The sequence below is a fragment of the Helianthus annuus genome, chromosome 1 (genome assembly GCF_002127325.2).
Source record: "Helianthus annuus cultivar XRQ/B chromosome 1, HanXRQr2.0-SUNRISE, whole genome shotgun sequence".
In the NCBI taxonomy this organism is placed as follows: Eukaryota; Viridiplantae; Streptophyta; class Magnoliopsida; order Asterales; family Asteraceae; genus Helianthus; species Helianthus annuus.
This window is the reverse complement of record NC_035433.2, coordinates 80,593,888-80,612,825: the sequence shown is the minus strand read 5'-3', so window position 1 is coordinate 80,612,825 and position 18,938 is coordinate 80,593,888. Positions and strand designations below refer to the sequence as shown.

At 38.6% G+C, this 18,938-nt stretch overlaps 2 long non-coding RNA genes across 2 annotated transcripts; both read left to right on the top strand.

Moving 5' to 3' along the window:
• The first annotated feature begins 996 nt into the window (after positions 1-996).
• LOC110937480 lies at positions 997-2,024 on the top strand. Its single transcript, XR_002590815.2, has 3 exons — positions 997-1,057; positions 1,191-1,272; positions 1,902-2,024. It is a non-coding gene; the product is annotated as an uncharacterized LOC110937480 (long non-coding RNA).
• A 50-nt stretch (positions 2,025-2,074) lies between these two features.
• Positions 2,075-4,014, top strand: LOC118482798. The gene is made up of 3 exons (XR_004868841.1): positions 2,075-2,100; positions 2,505-2,622; positions 2,955-4,014. It is a non-coding gene; the product is annotated as an uncharacterized LOC118482798 (long non-coding RNA).
• Positions 4,015-18,938: the final 14,924 nt, after the last annotated feature.

Below are 18,938 nucleotides of genomic sequence, written 5' to 3'. Positions count from 1 at the left end.
TTATAAACTCTTATTAAATGACTATTTTACCATTAATGAACTATTAGATGAATATTTAGATATTTCTCATTTCAAATATCATCAATCAATTACATATCTCTCTGATTCTTCTACTTGCTTGCTGCTATTCTCAAACAATACCATTATAATTATAATAATAATACAAACTTTCAAAAATTTAATGCTTACTTCATAATCAAAATTATCATGGAGCCCGAGCTAACCCATTTTGATTTATACTCAAAATCAAAATTATCATGGAGCCCGAGCTAACCCATTTTGATTTTTACTCAAACAGTTTGGTATCACAACAACAATATCTTCAGCTGTCACTTGATCTCTCCCCTTTAAAGTAGCGAATACTTTTTACCTTGTTTCTAATTTGTTAAATGAATCTTTTCATTTCCCTTTGTATACGCTGACAGGAATTCGACCATCTCTTACCATCACCAAGAAGCCCTGTTTCTTGTATCCTGCGGTCGCTTTTGAGCTCACCCTTGGAGCGTATTTGGGCATTCACCGATCCAAGATGAGAAAGAAGTTCAATATTAAAGTAAAGATCTGGCTGCCAAATAATATTGCTTTAGTTTTGGTATGGTCTTTGTGTTTGAAATGGCCTTATGCGTATGCTCTAGGATAATGAAATGCCTTTGACTTTATAGGTCAAATAGGCTACATTTTGACTTCAGTTCTGATATGATCTGTTTTACTTTTTTGGAGTGATGGATATGATCATGATGCTGGTGTTAAACCTTTTTTGAAAATTTGTGTTTAATATATCTTCTACCTTACAGCACTTGGACCGTCATTCTCATTGAATCTGTTTGAGGATGGCTTCACATTTGGAGGTACGGAAGAGGTAGGAAATGTAATCAATATGCGGCCTCTTGTTTAGGGATGATTGGGTTATATTTTGTTTATATATATATATATATATATATATATAATATATATATTCACCAACGAAGTTTTGATGGGTGTTAAAATTTTGCAGATCTTTCATGATGTTCCAGAGAACTTAAATCCATATAACCGTAGAACATACTCGATTTTAACTGTTAGTACTCTTCATTACAAGTTTAATCGCTTAATTTTCGTAGTAAAACTTTTAGAAGTTTAATATTTCTATGTTGCAACTGGATTTTCATCAACTAGGTTAAACTTTATGTACTTTTGTTACTTTGTAACAGGATATCCAGTGTGGGCGCATACCCACTGGCGTTTTACAAGACATGCCGTTACAGTACGTGAATGGAACTGTTCTTTTGTGAGGTGAGTTAATTCTCTTTGCAACACATGCCCAAAATATTAGAATTTATATCAAAATGTTATAACTGACATATTGCATGAGTTTGAACAAGAGCAACAGTGACTCTTAATTCTTCACAAGAAGTAGTATATCAAATGTTATAACTAACATATTTGTGGGCCATGTTTTATTTACGTAATCTATTGGGACCTATTTAAGGGAAATTATTGACATGACAATGAAAATATTTAAGTTTCAGGTTGTTCTGGTTTAATTAAAGAGCCATGTTCATGTTGTTCAACTCCATCAATTAAACAAGTCGACCCATCAAGCCGTTTACCTAAACAGGCTAACCCATTCGACTTGTTTACATAAATGGGTCAAAAGGGTCCGTGTTCAGGGCACAGGATTTGAATTGTCCCTTTGACACGAATAAGTATATGGGTCGTGTTTGGGTTCAGCCCGTCAAGATTAACACCCCTATGCCCATTATCACCTCTCTGGTTTTTTCACGGGACCGAGAAAAAGTAAATGCTAAATCGAATATTTTTTTTCTCATATTTATGTTATAATCTGAGTTAGAAGGTACACATTTGGATGTTTTTATCTTATATGCCTAAGTGCTAAACTATTATTGTTTCTTAATTGGTAGGTGTTGTAAACTCCCGGTCCAACTTTAACAAAGAGAAAAGAACACTTATAGTGGTGCTTATAACTTCATCAGTTGTGCCACTTTTCTTTGCAGTGGCATATGCCTTTAGAAAGACAAAGAAACAGTCTCACATTAAATTTTCTCTAATTCGTACAGGAAACAAGCGGCTGTGAGGCTGTGACACTGATGATTGCTGGATGTAGGTGTTTTGGTCCATTTTGTTGATTGTCCAATCAACTAGGTTCATAATAGACATCATTGAATTTTATATCATTCGGAACACCCGCTGCAACGCGCGGGCATTCCCACTTTATCAATCAATTACATATCTCTCCAATTCTTTTACGTGCTGCTATTCTCAAACAATACCATTATAATTATAATAAAAATACAAACTTTCAAAAATTTAATCCTTACTTCATAATCAAAATTATCATGGAGCCCGAGCTAACCCATTTTAAGTTATACTCAAACAGTTTGGTATCACAACAGCAATATCTTCAGCTGTCACTTGATCTCTCCCCTTTAAAGCAGCGAATACTTTTTACCTTGTTTCTAATTTGTTAAATGAATCTTTTCATTTCCCTTTGTATACGCTGACAGGAATTCGACCATCTCTTACCTGTCGGTGGACAAGCAATTATTCACCGTGATTGTGGACGATATGTTGCGAAACCCACCAGATTCAGACATAGATTTAATTTTTGATGTGGTTCAAAAGGTATGTGATTATCTGATTTTCAATTGTTGTAATTGTAATGCTTCCTAATCTTACTTTTTAAATTGTACTTTTTTTTAAATCATTATTACATACTTTCTTAATGGGTCGGGTTGGGCTGAATTGGGTGCACGTTTTATGTCCAAATTGTACCCATTTTTTTAAATCATTAGTACATCAATTAAGATTACAAAAACCATACTGTTCCAATATAATAATTTGTTTTTTGAACAAAATGATTTAGGGGACCTGTACGTCTGCTAGCTAGTTTTTTCTGTTACATGACCTGAATTGACCCTTCAATTCTTATGCATGTTCTATTTTTCCCCTTGCAGAAGGCTCTGTTCCTCAAATTGAAGGAACATCTGGTGCCAAAGATGCTGAACCAGTCTCTATACTTAAAGCCCGAGACTCTGGGAAACTGCCACAACTAACTTGGGTTGAAGATCGAAGAGGCTTGGATGATATATCAGGTCCAGAATTTAGTGGGCTTGGTCATATGGTCAAGCTTCGAAAGCTGACGGGTCACCATCTACGTCAAACGGGCTGGACACGAATATCGTCATATATAGTTCCTGATGTAGATGACGAAGCTGCTCCAAATGATATCCCTCGGGATGAAGCAGAAAATTCGGCTCAACATGGGCCCAATGTGGAAGTGGCAGCTGTTAACTCCCAGGCTGGGATGTCAAGAAAGAGGCCAGCTAGTACTATGGAGGCCCATGATTCTGATAGTACATTTGTACGTATCACACCCTTCTGCCCACAGGGAAGGGCCTGGTAACTTGGATCCGAACTATGAATATTGTGTGGTGTTCCGGAAGCTTGAGCGTGAAGGGCACATCACGAAAGAATTTAGACGGAAACTGTTCACGTGGTTTAGTCTGAGTTCAACTGAGCGTGAACGTAGAGCGGTTAACACTTTCATCCGAACACTCGCCCTGATAGCTTAGGTGAACAATTGTTTGACGCATTTGGCGATATGGTGTGGTCATGAACCGATGTGTGGCTGGACGAAAATAATAACAATATGCAACTACGGGTGGTTGTGGACCTGACAATGCGGTTTGTTGACGTCGTTTTTGGACTCCCATGGATGGTGTTCTTCAAGAATCGGAAATTTTTAGTTTGGCACAGAACGGTGAGAAGCTTGTGATGATTGATTAAGATGTGAAGATTAGTTTTAATGACAGTTCAGAGAGTTGGTTGTGATGAATCATTAAGATATGAAGTTTTCCGTAAGATACACCTTTTATAATTTATGTCTTGTAATAGATTCCTATAATAGATTTATTGTATAAATAGTTATTCAAGGGTTTAACATGTGCTTCGCGTGTAGAATGCTTGTATTTTTTTGACAAGTGATAATAAAGAAAGAAGTAAGAGTGATAAAAATATTTGGGTACAAATTGATAAACATATAGCTTAAGCCAAATTCTAAACCAATTTGAATTTTTGACCAAGGGCTTGACTTGGATTCGAGTTGATTTATTCTTAAAAAAAGGCCTACCTAGTCTGTTAGATTGAAAACCAGTTGATCGTTAATACCAAAATTAAAAGCTTCAAATAACTAATAATTAACGAACACTTCCAATTATCTAATAAAATCAATAAATACACTAAGACATCAAAATAAGATTTTTTGAAAATATAATAAAAGAAAAAATAATAAAAAAAACCTGGTGGAGTTCTATTTAATCTCTTGGTGACAAAAATTGAAAAAGAAGATTAATTTTTTTTTTTATCTTTTCGATTTCATGGTAATTGTCCCGATAAAATATGAGTGTTTAAGAACTCAGAGCATTAAACTTTTTGATTTTGCATATAAGTGGTTAAACTTAAAACTACTAAAACACGGGGATTTAGTAAGTAATTTACTCTTTTATTTAATATAGGAATAAGCTGTTAGGTTAACTAACAAAAACTAAAAATTATAGTTTTTCATTTTTGGTTTTCTAGACGGTCGATAGCTTTCTATTTATAAGACTTGTCTAGGAAGTATTGATAACATGATATAATGTTATGTGTAGAGATATATATATCATATCATATTGTATCTATCCAATCGTATCATAGCATTTAATATCATATCTTATCATATCAAAAGGAATAAAAACATAAATGCCAGTGGGATTTCCCACCAACACCCCTCCACTTTCACAATTAAAACTTTTAATTTGTCTCTTTTCAACTTTTATAATTTGCTTCCTTAACCCTTTAACTTTTACAATTAGCATTTTCACTAAGTTGGTTATATTTGTGTGGCATTTAAGGAATTGTGTTTGCATTTATGCATCTGGTTTTAGCCATTTTCGGTTTCTCATTGTTTTTTACATTGTCGTTTGGCCCAAACCCTCATATTGTCACAACCCCAAAATCCACTCGCGGAGTATCACCGCTTAGAGGCGTGACTGCCAGGATCAAGCCACCAATCATATTGAGCATAGCAAATAAATAATTATAAAACCCAAACACAATATAATTGGTGTCCAAACAAACATAGTTTAAGTAATCAGCGGAAGCAAATAGTTCAAAACCCAAATCATAAGTTAAAAGTATTTAAGTTCATCATGAACACTCAATGTCCATGCTCCACAACGACACCTCCCATGCAAGCTCCGGCTAAGCACCTAACGACCTGCAAGGCATGTAACAACGAGTCAACAACAAAGTTGAGCGAGTTCACAGTTGGTTGTTCAGTTTTACCAGTTTGTTTGGAAATCGTAAGTTGTTTCGTAAACCACGAGTTAACCGGTTCTTTGTTTCCTGTTGGTACACCTTTTGTTGACGCGACTCGACTCGGTTCGGTTTGACTCAGTTTCGACACGGTTAGGTTCGGCTCAAGCCCGACGTCACGACATTCCTCAGTCGTGCGCCCCAGAGTTCGACACATGAAGCACGGAGAGCCGCGGACCAATTCCCGCTGACACATCATCACGACATCATCATGATGATGTCATAAGTTGGTTAATCTTCACAAGTTGATGTATCAGAATGTACGTAAAGCTAAGGCCAATCAATTTCAATGCAGAATGCATGTTGGGCCATTACATTTGGGCTTAAACTTTCATTGGGCCGAAACCCTTTTGTGTGTGCATGCATTTCGACGAAACACATGTGTTTCGTCGACTTTGAAGACTTTAATGCTGTTTCGTCATGCAAATTCCGTTTCGTCGATTGCTGTGTTGCTGATCCTATATATACAGCAAGCTAAGATAGAAACACAGAGCTTGGATAAGCTAGAGAGAGAGTGTAGAGAGAGAAAGTTCCGGTAAGCTTTGTATTTGTCGAATATTGTACCGAAACTTTGTCGTAATCAATACACGTAACTGTTAATCGTTGATATCTTTGCGTATTGTTCACTCTCTTGCTCGGTTTGTGTCGTAACGGGGATTCCGCACTCGTTTTGGCACCCGAAACAAGAAATCATTGTCGTCCGACGATCCGTAAACGGACCTACAATTGGTATCAGAGCCTAAGGCTTGATTTCTTGTTGAAAACCGAGTTACCGGTGTGTTTTTCGAGTGGGTTTTGATTTATTCTTCGATATTTTTCAAAAACCCAGTTCTATTTCATAAAAAAAAATTCTGGATTTAAAACTCGAAAAATCTGTGTTTGTTTGATGTTGTTTGGTTTAAAACTTGTTAAAAGTGTTGGAGATTATCAAAGGTACAAGTTGTGTCGTGTTTTTAAGCAAATTCATGTTCCGAAAATTTGTCCGGTATTTTTCTTAGTGTTCTTCCTATATTTTTGTGTTTGATCTTTGATGATATTGTTCCTAAAGTGTTATTGATTAAAATATTGCATGTTTGAATTTTGTGTACACAAGCATGATGTGTAGTTGGTGGTAAAAGTCTGATAAAGATAAGGTGATTGCTTTGAAAAGGAAGTCTCTTTGTCAGGAAATAGATAAGATTTGTGTTTGGATAATATCTTGTTGTCGGGTCATTTTGTCAACGAAATCCCTCAGACACTTACCAGCAAGGCCGGCCCTGGGGGTGGGCGGGGAGGACCACCGGCCAGGGCCCGATATTTCGAGGGCACGTTTTTTTATGAAAAAACCCGATATGTATATGTAAAATATTTTTTAATAGGGTACACTCATACAAACACCACATAGGCTTATGGTTTAGACTAGTTATTAACCCCCTTGGTATTAGGTTTAGACCTTTAGTGAGCCCAATACCCAATTTCGTTAAGGCCCGAGGGCACATATTTTCGAGCTCGAACAGGGTACACGAATTCTCAGGGCCGGCCCAGCTGGACGAAATTACAAGTCCTTGACGAAAACACTTGTGCAACTTAACTCATTCTGGACCAAATCCACTTTATTTTCGTCATCATCACATCAGCGACGAAAACAACCCCTGATTTCGTCATAAAAGGCACATCAGCGACGAAATCACCCTTTCAGCGACGAAATCACCATTTAAGCGACGAAATCACCATTTAAGCAACGAAATCAACATATCAGCGACGAAAACCACTATTTTTCGTCACATACTTGTGTTATTTTTAAACAGAAGACTTGTTGATACACTTTGTGTGGACGCGACTTGGCTCGGTTCGACTCGGCTCGGTTCGACTTGGTTTTGACTCGGTTAGGTCCGGCTCAAGCCCCACGTCACGACATTCCTCCGTCGTGCGCCCCAGAGTTCGACACGCGAAGCACGAAGCGCCGTGAACCAAGACCAGGTGACACATCACCATGACATCATCTCTGTGATGTCATGATGATGTAATAGTTATAGAATTTGTTGACTTTGGAAAATTGTGAAATCAAATGACGAAACACAATGTGTTTCATCACTTTGTTAATGGCTGCCCCTGTTTCGTCGCCTGTTGGGCTTCTTCAGGCCCAATGTTTGGCCAAAGGTGTTTCGCCGAGTCCTTTTCTGTTTCGTCAAGTTTGTGTCTGTGTCTTGTATAAATAGCATCTCATAGTTTCTGTGTGAAACTTGGAGGAGACGAGAGCTATGAGACAGTCAGTAAACATTGTTTGTATATGTTTGTATCGTTCTCATCCCTAATCAATAGATATTGAATCTTTTGGTTACGAGTGTTCTTATTTTACACTTTGTTTGGTTTGCACCGTCACGGGGATTCCGCACCCGTTACCGTGTTTGTGATAAACAAGGATAGGTTTTCGTTATCGATCCACCAGAAAAACGGGACCTACAATTGGTATCAGTGCTTTGGCTCTAATCCTTGTTTAAAACGAAACAAGTTTCGGTTTTTATCAAGTTTGTTCTTGAAAAGTTCATATTTTTTTTTGGAAAAAGTGGCTAAAATCTGTTAGATCTTGGTTGTTTTGCTCAAAAGTTTTATCAAAAACCTTGTTAAGTTGATTGTTTACGTGTTAAACCGGGTTTTTAGTAAAAGTTTTAAGTGAATTCGGGTTTCGGAAAATTGTTCGGTCACCAGAATCTTCAAATCTTCATCAAGTTCTTCAGATATTCAAGTTGATCTTCATAGTGTTCTTTCTGAAGCTCACTGTTTGATCTTTATTGAAAGATTACTTAAGTGATTGTGATTATTATATTGTAGTGGTTTGAATTTTGTGACATAAAATGATGGTTGTTTACTTGAAAATTGTGATCAACAGTAGTGTATAGTTTGAAAATTGTGTCAACTTTGTCAGAATAGGAGAAGGCTAGTTTGATAAATTTAACCATCTCACCAACTTGTCAGAAGAGGATAAGGATCCTTTCTGTTTCGTCGATCATATTATTAAAATTGATTTTCGTCCACAATAACATCACAATCTGTTTCGTCGTCTGATACCTCACCAGTTTCGTCGTATTAGTCAAAAGGATAGCATTCTGTTTCTTGACCAGGATTAAAAACAGTCTGTTTCGTCGAACAATAAGAATCCAGTTTCATCGTACATTGATTTGGGCTTCAAAACCTTTTGGGCTTCACCGTTTCATCGCACTCAACAAAACTGAATTGGGCTTCACATTTAATTGGGCTTCATTCTTGCTTCGTCGCATTAAAGTCAAGTGTTCCGTCGCAATACAAATATACAATTGGGTTTTGTCGTTGGTCAACAGGAATTGTGTTTCGTCCACTTCAGCAATCACTCAGTTTCGTCGACATCATTCTTCAATTCGGTTTCGTCGATCAGGATCTCTTTCTTCGTTCACATTCAGATCAGTTTCGTCGTCTAGTGTCATAACTGAGTTTCGTCGATCGCGTTTCGTCGAGTTTGTTATCAATTTTAAACAGAAGGTTTGCAAAAGTGGGTTAACACTGTGATTTCAAGTATTTGATCAGATTTTTCACTTCTATACACCAATCATGAGTGGCATAAGTCCGTGGGATTGGAGTATGGACCCACAACCAGGTCAAGATCAAACATCCGCAGCCGTGTGGGCAAGAAATATGTTTCCTCAACCATCCATAAGTGCAAGTCAATGGGCTTTGTTGTCGAATCAAAATCAAAACATACAGAATCTTTTGGTAGCGAGAGGAGAAGGAAATGCAGCTACTAGAAAGACACGTCATGATCTATTGAAGAAGAAATTTGAATCATTTCATTTCTTAGAGAATGAAACCCTAAATGATATAACTACTCGTTATTATCATTTGATGTGTGAAATGTATTATTTTGGTGTTCTTGCATCTCAACAGGAAATGGTAGCACGGTTTGCTGATGCTCTACCTCCAAAGTGGAGCCCATTCATTGAGCTTTTAAAGCATACGGGAGTTCTAGATGCTGTCAATGTTAATATCTATGAATTCATTCAGAAGTTGGAGCACAAGAACGAAGAGGAAATTCGGAAATCTAAAAGGATTGCACCTACTCAAAACACAGAAATGTATTTGCCGGGTTTTGGTCCTTCAGCTAGTTCTAGTTCCATTCAGCAACCGAAGCTTCAAACGGCGTTTGCATCAACTACAAGCTCATCTCAGTTTCCACAGTTCAATCAAAGTGCTTATCTTTCGCAATCAAAACCCCAACCTCAACCTCAAGTTTCCACAACACAACCTCAATTCGATCCAAGTCTCGATTGTGGTCCGACCATACAGTTGGGAAACGGTGATCAAACAAGAACTGCGTTTTACGCTGAAATTGTCAAGAATGTCAATGATGGTGAATCTTCTGGAAATGATGACAGTTCAGGATATAGTGGCAGTACTGATAAAGATAGTTCAGGTGTGAGTGATTACAGTTCAGAATCGGACGTGAAGGAGGGAGTGGATTCTGAAGCTGATAATTTGTCGAAAGACGCTAACGAGAAATCTGAATTGATCAAGAAAGCTGATACTATATCAGAAGAAATGGAGAAGATTCTCACTGAAGACGGATCTTTCTCTTCTCAGACTGCCTTTATGGCTAATGTCACAACTTCTACAAGTCAGGTAAAATCTGAAACTCCTAGCATATGTAGTGATTGTGCTAAGATGAAACATGAATGTGCTGAATTGAAACGTGAATCTGAAACGGTTCATAGTCACAATCCGAGTTTGGTTACTGAACTGTCAAAGTGCAAAGAGGCAAATATGGCTCTGGTTAGAAACGAAAAGGAATTTAAATCTGTAATTGAAACCTTAAAGAAAAGTGTTTCCGAAGTGAACAAAGTTGTTTATCATAAACAAGTTAGTATTAATCATTACATTAACATCATTGAGGAAACCAAAAAGGAACTAGCCATTGCCAAATGCGAGCATGATGCTATCAAGCAAAAATTGGAGAGTTATTCTAACTCCCAATTTGTGCTTGATCATATCATTGACGTTCAACAGCAAAAAAGGAAAAGAAAAGGCGTTGGGTATAAGGCGTGTCCACCCCCTTTGAGACACAACTATACGAGAATGCCCCATGAAGAGGATATGCCTCGGTATGAACCCAGTGTGCCTCTTGATTATGAGGAAGTTACTACTGGCCTAGGGTTCAAACCGGATAATTCATCGGAGGGCTCATCTGATAACAAAGAAAAGTCATCATGTGCTTCAAATCAAAGCCCTCCAACTAGTGAGGACTATGATTCTTCAGATGATGAATCAGATGTAAGTGACCAGGATGAATCACTTGATGAGACGAAAGGAGTAGAAATTCCAATTGAGAATCATATTCTTTGTGATCCTCCTACTCCTGCCGTGCAACCTGTTGCCAAGCAAGTGATAGATCCTGTCAAGGATGTCAAAGATGACAAAGAATGTGTGTCTGTTGTTAAGAGCAATAACGTGTTGTATACTTTGGTCGGTGATGCTAAAATTTATTCGGACAATGATTTTCCAATTAAAAATGTCAATCCATCTTTGATTGATAAAGTTTTTGAAGACAACACGAATAAATTCTTGGGAAAGACCATCCCCGGAGTTGTGGTAACACAATGTGATCCAATTCCAAAAGCTGAAATCAGGAAACAATTCGGAAATCAAAAATCACCGACAAAACAACAACCTATTGCTGCTAAGGGCAAACAACCAGTTCAACAAGCTCAAAGGCCTAACGTTTCTAAATCAAAATTTGAAACAAAAGGAGCTTGTTATCAGAAGAAAAACAGTAATGTCAAATTTGTAGCATCAAAGGGTATATATAAAATTGAGGCTTTTGAAAACAAATCAAACACCGATTTTGTACAACAAGTCAAGATTTTAAAACGTAACAGTCAAAACAATTACACTAAACATACAAATGGGTGTGATGAAAGAGCAAGTACCTCAGGTTCTACAGGTTCGACATCTGCTAGTCGATCAAATTCTCCTATGTTTGTTGAAAGGAGAACGTGTTTCAAATGTGGGAAGTTTGGGCACATCATTAAAGACTGCACAAACTCGCCCAAACCAAATTTTGTTGTAAGAGCCCCACCTGAAAAGGTTCACCCACAACGTCGTCCTGTTTCACCAAAACATGATAAACGAACTGTTAAAGAACAAGAAACAAAAGAACGACGTCAAAATGTCAAAGCTGTTGAAAAGGCTTTAAAATCTGAAGCCAAAACGGTCAAAAGGGAACCAAGTTCTTCACAACCATTAAAACCAGAAGTTTCAAAATCTGTTTACAAAACTCAATCTGGTAAACAAAAACAAACTTGGAAACCTAAAACGGGTGAAAGTTCAGGGGGAGGTGCGGTGTTTGAAAATCTTCAAGAAATTGAAATTACATTTCTTGATTCTAAGGGGTAACCCAAGTCTATGAAGGCTCGGGTCCCCCTCTCCAACTAATCTCTGAATGAGTGTGTAGGAAGTTCCAGGAGAAACTATCGATAGTTATAGGATTATTGATAGTGGAATGTCCTTGCACAAGATAGGTGACAGAAGAAATTGTTGCCTTTGATGGAGAGAAAAAGAAAGCAAAGAAAACAGAGTTGTCTGTTTAAAGAAATTGCCAACTTCGACAGAATGAAAAATCATTCCAAAAGTTTGATTGTTAAAGGCTTTGATCGGGTCCCCAGGGTAGATTCAAATCAAAATGTACGCACCTGCAGCACGTCTGAAGTTCACAATCAAGAAAATGAACGTGCAGTGTACATTTCTTCGCGGTGTGATTGAAGAAAATGTGTTTGTTGAACAAACCAAACGGGCGTGCGGATGCCTTGGCGTGGATTGAACAACCGCACACTACTTCTCATGAGAAAGACAAAGACCTTCACTGGTGCAATGTGGAAGACCAGCCGGAACCAAAGGTTTTTAATCATGTTGCTATGAAGAGATTTTTCAGTAGCTACAAAATCGACTTTGAAATCCACACCGGGTGGATATCCGGTTAAGGAGAGCGCTCAGATTTCTGGCAATGCATGAAGCAGTTGTAGAATACGGTTTTAAATTTCTAATATCTCCTATACTTTGTCGATATTTAAGCTGCTTTATGAATTATTATCTCGTACAGCACTCTTTGGCCTGACACGTTGAACTCAAATATCACCTCACACGTGATTGTTTCACTATGAAACTCGTCAATGTTGTCATGGTCTGCACCGCTTACCGACGTGCCAACTCATTTTTCCAAAATTCGATAAATCATTTCTATTAAAATTTAATTTTGGTAAACGGCATTGAGGTAAAACATGAGTTAACCAACATCGGAAGATCGTTTTTGTAAATATCTTTGTGTCTTTTAAAATTTATCATAGTTTGTTGATTTTAGGGGGAGTAAACCCAAATTTGAAAAATCCAAAAACATCGAAAAATTTCAAAAACACAAAAACAATAGAAAAACAAAAATTAGTTTCCTAGCGAGAAAAAGAGAAAATGATAGTAAATTAGTGGTCTGATGAAACATTTTTAAACTGAATTTAAAATAAAAATGTTAAGCAGCTCTATATAAGATGTATCGGTAGGCTCACAATCATTTTAAAGTGTGCAGGGTGATACAAATCCTTAATCGACTGAAGACCAGGTGGGAACCATTCATTGGCATATGGTCCTAGTACCGAAATTTCGTTTGAGAGATTGTCGAGGTTATGAGATATTCGGTCTTTATGCTGCTTATCATCTGGGTATCATGGTTGTTTCTTTTATCGAAAATAACGGGGACGCAAGTCTAGATCTTCCATGATACCATACATACGTGTACATATTGCATTCGACCTCAATAAGTGATCAACAATCACATGTCCCTCAAATAAGTGATATAATATCACAGTTATCCGGTAGTCAAGTTCGTCTCTCTGCTGTACGAAAGTACTGACCTGTTCACGGACTTGCTCCTGTGCCCTCATGCATATGAAAATCAAGTTCCTCATCAATAAGTGATTCTATCACATAGGGCTTGTTTTCAATCAAAATAAGTGAGAATCTCACATCATATACGGTCAAACAGATGATAAACGGTATACTCACCGGTAAGATGAACTCTGATAAGGTATGAACTCTCGTGCATACCTTGATACGGGAATGTGTCGTTTGTGGATGAACACCAGTCGGTAAGTATAAATCATACCTTAACGTATCCCCTCGCCAAGATTACATCTGATAAGTTGAGCTTAAGTGGACAACAATGCCGATAATCGTTATAGGATGCTTATCTAAATGTTAACTAATTGAAAAACAAGAGCGTTTTGGCGTGACCGTATACTGATATGATTCTCTTACCCTCGAAACTCGCAAAAAGAATGTCTTTAAATATTTATTTACTGCTTTCGTTCCTGAATCTTTGTATATATTTATTTATTGTTTTCCGTCTTTACATTTGAAAAATGAAAATTCCAAAAAGATTTTAGGTGTGTTTTAATATAAACTTTATAAAATCCAAAAAGATGTTGCTTCTAGTTGATTTTTGATTGACCGATGTTGGAACTCGAGTCTATCCTACCCAAAATCCTGATCGAAAGCCGGAAAACAATTGCATCTTCATAAATGTTCGAAGTTAACAAGTTTTGAAAGTTAAAGGATTAAGATTGATCATTTTTAAACTTTCAAACTGTTGTCGGTAGGTGTTTGATTGAGATTTGATCTCACATGTGTCGTTTGTTTATTGAAACTATATTCCAAGTGGTTGTTCTCATTATGCGTTTAGACTTCTTGCATGTGCAGATGCTAAAGGCGAGGAGAACATGTTCGATAACAAGCTTCGGAATGAAGACACGACGTGAAGGCACTCAAAGGATAAAGATGATCGAGTTGCCGCTGACCCTTCGTCAACACCACAAGGATCTGAAGAATTAACGATCAAAATATTCACGAGCATGACTCAAAGGAGAGTTCATTCTAAGGGGGAGTTTGTTAACACACTTTCTAAATGAAATAGGGAGTTTGTTGATACACTTTCTTCTTACGACGCGTGAAGACTTTGAAGATCCTCTGACATGAAAGACACAGAAGACGAACAATCACAGAAGACGAACCATCATGAGTAGCGTCCAAGGGGGAGTTTGTTGATACACTTTGTGTGGACGCGACTCGGCTCGGTTCGACTCGGCTTGGTTCGACTTGGTTTCGACTCGGTTAGGTCCGGCTCAAGCCCGACGTCACAACATTCCTCCGTCGTGCGCCCCAGAGTTCGACACGCAAAGCACGGAGCGCCGCGAACCAAGACCAGGTGACACATCACCATGACATCATCTTTGTGATGTCATGATGATGTAATAGTTCTAGAATTTGTTGACTTTGGAAAATTGTGAAATCAAATGACGAAACACAATGTGTTTCGTCACTTTGTTAATGGTTGCCCCTGTTTCGTCGCCTGTTGGGCTTCTTCAGGCCCAATGTTTGGCCAAAGGTGTTTTGCCGAGTCCTTTTCTGTTTCGTCAAGTTTGTGTCTGTGTCTTGTATAAATAGCATCTCATAGTTTCTGTGTGAAACTTGGAGGAGACGAGAGCTATGAGACAGTCAGTAAACATTGTTTGAATATGTTTGTATCGTTCTCAACACTAATCAATACATATTGAATCTTTTGGTTACGAGTGTTCTTATTTTACACTTTGTTATGTTTGCACCGTCACGGGGATTCCGCACCCGTTACCGTGTTTGTGATAAACAAGGATAGGTTTTCGTTATCGATCCACCGGAAAAACGGGACCTACAATAGGCGCCACATCACCATGACATCATGATGATGATGTCATGTAGTTGAACGTGTGTAACTTTGTGTTTAATGTTCATGTGGTGATCAAACATGCTTGTGTGTGATTCTAATACACTTATTATGGCATAGTGACTTATTGTGGACGTTTTTCATATACAGATGGCACCGAAAGATGGCCAACGGAAACCCGCAACAAAGAAAGAGAACAAGTCGGAAGAGGAGATTATGTCTGAGAAACGTCATAATCAAATTGCTTATCTAGATCCGGAAGAAAAGCTCGCTGAGCTGAAAGGTATCACTAAATGGATAAGGGAGTCGCGGATTAATTATGCCGTTACTTTCTCGACGCCGGTTTGCAAATCTCTTATCAAAGCTTTCTGGGATTCCGCAAGTGTTGTGCAAGTGGATGCTAAGGATGTTATTAGGGGCCGTGTGAACAATTTGGATGTCATAGTCTCTCCGGATATCCTGAACGAAGTGCTACAACTACAAGACCATCCGGTCGCTCCAGATTCTATTCCTATCATGTGCACACGAGGCTGCTTGTTACGTATTAAGTGTAGGGGAGACATCTTCAGCACTCAAATCAACAAGGGTGATCTGCCGTTACGCTACAAGTTTCTGCTACATGTTCTCATTCAGTGTCTTAGCAATAGACGTGCCGGATATGGCTGGCAATGATCTAGTTGGTTGCATAGTGGCGTTGGTGCTGAACAAACCGTTTAGCATCTCAAAGTACATCTTCGCCAATATGAAGGAAAACATGACGAGGACTGGAAGTAGAATAACCGGGAACAAGTTCTGGATGTACCCGCGGTTTCTTCAAATGATCATGAATGTTCAACATCCTGATCTTCCTAAAGCCGACAATGACATTCTGAAGATAGAAGCAATGAACTTCAATTCATTGAGGATAATCAAGAACCTTGCAGCCAAAAGATACAAAGAAAGTGATCCTCCAAGGAAGTTGTTTGGTGCACTAGGAAATCCTGATTACGTTGCCCCTGAAGATAATAAATAGCGTCACAATGACAGCCAATCCAATGACGAAGAGCCGGAGTTGAAAAGAAAAATGATTGAAAAGTTTGGTCCAGATCCAGTTATATGTCGGAGAGTGATAGTAATGACGAAGGTGATGATGGTGGCGATACAGGTGCCGTTGGTGCGTCTAGTGTTGGTACAACTAGCGGTACATCAGCAGGTGGTACATCAGCTGGTGATACATCAGCAGGTGGCGATGACGAGTCTGATTCTGATTCAAGTGATCATCTAATCGAGCCTGGATACGAAATGTATCTTGAAGAACGTGGTGTCAAAAGATACAGGAAGATTAGACAGGAAGATGATCCAGAATACGTTCCTTCAGATACTCTGAAGCGAAACATTCAAAGAAAAGGAAAACTGAGAAAGCTGTTGAACATCAGAAGAAGAAGAAAGCTAGAAAATACTTGCATACCTCTGCTCAGCAATCTGCTCCTCAAGAGCCAGTTCAAGAAGCTCCTATGGTATCTTCAGCTACTGAAACTCCAACGGTAATTCCTCAAGTTGCTCCTCAAAGATCAATGGCTTCTGCAATTAGAGCAACCACTTCTTAGCCTAGTGCTGACCGTCAAAGGAGATTTTCTGAAATGTCTCAAGACGAAAAGAACAACTTCTTATACTCTCAACTTGAAGCTGCTACAAATCATATTCAAAGACAAAATGATTTCATCAGGATCACCAACAATGATCAAATTGCTCAACTCGTGGAAATAAATAAGTTGAAGTCCACTATGGAACAACTTAAAGCTGAGAATGTACGTTTGAAAGCAGCAGACGAAGAGAGACAGAGAAGCAGCTCTATACTTCAGAAGTTGGCTGAGGATTTTAAAGGAAGATGTGACTTCATGAAAGAATGGTACGATTCACGAAATACAACAATAGCTGAGGGAGTTAGGAAGATAACTGCTGGCTATGAGTTTCTTCGAGGTCGGGTTGCTACTCTGTGGGATGATCGATGTAAGCAACAAGAAATTATGAAGAAAAGGGATGATGATCCTGAAGATCAAGGGAATCCTGATCCTTCTACTACATCACAACAGCCGACAGCCGCTACATCTTCTGCAATCATTGTTGTTCAGCCGCCAGCAATCGAATCTACTCAAGGAACTTCTTCTGGAACAGTTGAAGAAATACAACAGATTGAAGTTACATCTTCTGTTCCTAGCAGTGCTGATCTTGCATTGTAGGTTATTCATCCAATCACTGGGGAATTACTTAAAGAAGGTGAAATTATCGAGGATCTCTCAAATCAGCAATTGATTACTCTAAACGCAATGAGAGATATTGATGTCGCTGAGATTGATAACATGCCGAGTGAGCCTGAAACAACTAATGTTGACGAGATCGAAGAAATTGTATTTGAGGGAAATGAGAAGAAGCCTTCATATGTTCGACAAGACGGAACTGAATTCGATGCTTTCGATGAAGAATGGCTAAAGGAAAATGTAGAAGTCATTGATGAGCATTTAAAGAACCGAGATACATCTGAAAATGCCACAGATGCGTTCTCCGCGTGGCGACAACAGTTCTTATCAAAGGTTTCCAAGCCAGTGTCAGATGTCGCTCAAGTTGATTTCTTAAGGTTAGAGAAAGCGAAGCCAAGCGGGCGAATTCTCTGTTGGATGTTCGTCAAAGAAATACATTGCGTCGCCATCAAACGGGAGTTCGGTATTCAGTACTTTCGGTCGTTGCTGAGCATTCTATCTTTGTTCTTTTATGATGTGGCAGCATTGACAAAGATTGAGCTCATTAATCGCTCAAAATATGATGGTGCAACTTTATTCGAGCGACTGATAAAGTTGAACAAGAAGTCTGGCCGGAAAGACAAGTCGTACAAACCTCAGTTCCCTATCTATCAACAAATCAAGTTTACTCTTGATCCGGCAACCAACACTGGCAGATACAAGCTTGTTTAAGAGCCAACGAAAGTGGTGGATAAGATACCCTTGATACCGATGAAGCAAGACTTTCTTGGAGAAATGAGGTTGTGGTGTTATGACTGCGATACACACGAGGCAGTGATCGTTTTTAATGGCAATCGTGAAAATTTCAGGATGTTGGATCCAATGTGGATCGTTAACATGTCCGCATCCGACATTAACAAGTTATACCGGCATGACATTTTCTATGAAAACAAGGACGCGCATCAGGCGTTGAAATTTCAGCGCGTCGCTTGTTTCTGCTACTACCGGGGAATACATGCGGGCAGTTCGTGGTCCGAACGACACTGAAGAAAGAAGATTTGAAGACCGAAGACGAGTAACAGACAAGGGGGAGTTTGTTGATGCACTTTTGTGTCTGTCACTAGTCTTGTAATTACGATGTATTTTGTACGGTCTTTAATCATTTATCGAGTCTGTATTTGTCGTCGACCAAGTCGGATATCCTCCTATCCGCTTGTGTCCGACTTGTTTGTCTCCTTTTGGTATGTAATGCTATATAAACAATGCATGTTGCATATAAGGGTATTTCTGTCTTTATGTTTTGTGTTTGTTTGTGGTTTGCTGCAACTGTCTGTTTGCAGCAAACATGTCACAAAATGCAGCCTTCGACGAAACACAAGTGTTTCGTCGAACACTTATCGACGAAACAGGCTTGTGATCATACCTTTCTGTTTCGTCATGATCAGCGATGAAACGGACTTGTTCCGTCGTCTGATGGGCTTCTCATGGCCCAGTGTATTGGCCCAGATCTGTTTCGTCGACCCAAGTTTGGTTTCGTCGAATCCCTGGCCAGGCTGCTATATATAGACACATTCTGTTTCGTTTAGAGTTCAGAGATGAAAGCATACCCTTAGTGTCAC